The following is a 2,210-nucleotide window of genomic DNA, read 5'->3' as shown; positions in this document are numbered from 1 at the left end:
TATTTTTAATCCATTCTTTTTATTTTTTTAATTGGCCACTAACTTTTCAACTGACGCATGTACAAAGTCGTGTAACATAAGTTTAATTTTATTCTAAAAAAAGAGATATTATATTGTATAGATTACCTTTCAATTGGCCACTCAATTCTCAACCGTGAAAAGTGAAATGTCAGGTCGTGCATTATATTTTATTTTTAATTGGTCATTCGCATTTCTCATGTAATAGAAGTTTTATTTTTGTCTTAAAAAAATCTTTTATTTTTAATTTATTTTTCTTATTTTTTAATTGGCCATTAACTTCTCAACGGATACATGAAAAAACTGTAAGTCGTGGTGTATTGTATTTTATTTTTAATTTATTTTTCTTATTTTTTAATTGGCCATTAACTTCTCAACGGATACATGAAAAAACTGTAAGTCGTGGTGTATTGTATTTTATTTTTAATTTATTTTTCTTATTTTTTAATTGGCCATTAACTTCTCAACGGATACATGAAAAAACTGTAAGTCGTGGTGTATTGTATTTTATTTTTAATTTATTTTTCTTATTTTTTAATTGGCCATTAACTTCTCAACGGATACATGAAAAAACTGTAAGTCGTGGTGTATTGTATTTTATTTTTAATTTTTTAATTGACCATTAAATTGTACCGTGGACAAAGATCTAACAGAAGTTTTATGCTTTTCTTACAAAAAAAAAAAGCTTTTTATTTTTAATTCTTTCCTTTTATTTTTTTAATTGGTCATTAACTTCTCAAGAATAAACACGTATTATTTCTATTAATAGAAACTTATATTTTCTTAACACTCTAGTTTGTTGACACGTGTCAAACTTGCCAATTTATCATGTTTGCTTTATTATAATGTATAGATTCGTACGATTTTCCGATATCTTCTCTGGTTAGTTTTCTTCTTCACATAATTGTGGTGGTTATCTAATCTTCTTTATGTTTCTTTTCAGATTCCTTTCTCTCTTTCTCTACACGCGCGACAATGCAAAGGGGTAAAACCCTAATTTCCTCTTTCTTTTTTTAATTCTTTAGTTTTGTTTGTAAAATTCATTCTTAGTAATTTATTTTGTTTGGCACGTTCCAAACAGTTACTTTGCTCAATGTTGTATTAATTATAATGATGATTTAGATTTTGACCTTAGAACCATGTGAAGATGCAATTCCTTTTGCTTTCATGTTTTGTTATGTAAATGCAACAAGATATTGATAGTTAATTCATGCACATAAACTGTTTGATGTATTAACTTTAGGTACGGTAGCTCGAAGTAAAAATATACGTGTCGGCCAATCATACGAAGGATACATGGCAAGTTTAACTGCTTTTGATTCAAGTTTCACAATATTTGAATTCTTTATTAATTTATATTTTTAGAATTCATTCTTCAATTTTTTTAGAACCGGATGATGTTGCCCACTAAATGGGAATATATTGAGTCTGATGGACATCAAACTTTGTGTGTTGTGAACTATGGAAAAGCAACCCTCATCTCCCGCGTCATCGAGATTGATTTGTCAAAGTCAATCGAAATGATGTATACAAAGGTTAATCAAAATGATGTATAGATCCTTCTACCATCCTCCCTTCTATCCATAATATTCAACACCCTTGTATATTGGTTATTATTTCTTTTGTTAATTATATTTCATTTGATATTTGGATTCATTTGCGGAGATCCTCAAATTGTGTGTTTACTAACAGCAAACGAGGTTAGACGTATTCACCTTTAGTGTCCTTCAATGGATGAACCTGTAAATATACTTTTATATTTATGAGAAATGTTTTAGTCTCTATAAATTTATTCAACAAACAACTTTAATTTATACTTAAAAGAAATATATTTAATTGACTTTCAATCTTAAATAAGCGTTTTTCAAGATGGGCCACACACCGGTTAAATGGTTAGTGTAATTATTATTATTGGTGGGTGAAATAAACTACTAACCAATTAACTAAAATAGATAACATTAACCATTTTACGTACACCCAAAAAAAATTAACCATCTTATCATTTTATTTTATTTAATATTTTTTTTTATAATTTGATCTTTATTTTCATAAATGCATATTTATTATATAATATTTAATATTTTTCAATGATAATATTTCAATTAAAGAGTATTATATAGATAAAAATAATACTCGTAATAAAAATACTCGTAACGTTATTTTTTAAACTGAATACATGTCCCCTCTCTCCA

The 2,210-nt window shown here is 26.9% G+C and overlaps 1 long non-coding RNA gene across 1 annotated transcript; it reads left to right on the top strand.

Moving 5' to 3' along the window:
• Positions 1 to 871: 871 nt before the first annotated feature.
• LOC101514753 (uncharacterized) lies at positions 872 to 1,664 on the top strand. The gene is made up of 3 exons (XR_012161633.1): positions 872 to 1,003; positions 1,262 to 1,317; positions 1,407 to 1,664. It is a non-coding gene; the product is annotated as an uncharacterized lncRNA (long non-coding RNA).
• Positions 1,665 to 2,210: the final 546 nt, after the last annotated feature.

This window comes from Cicer arietinum, chromosome 8 (assembly GCF_000331145.2).
Source record: "Cicer arietinum cultivar CDC Frontier isolate Library 1 chromosome 8, Cicar.CDCFrontier_v2.0, whole genome shotgun sequence".
In the NCBI taxonomy this organism is placed as follows: domain Eukaryota; kingdom Viridiplantae; phylum Streptophyta; class Magnoliopsida; order Fabales; family Fabaceae; genus Cicer; species Cicer arietinum.
This window is presented reverse-complemented; position numbering and strand designations above follow the sequence as displayed.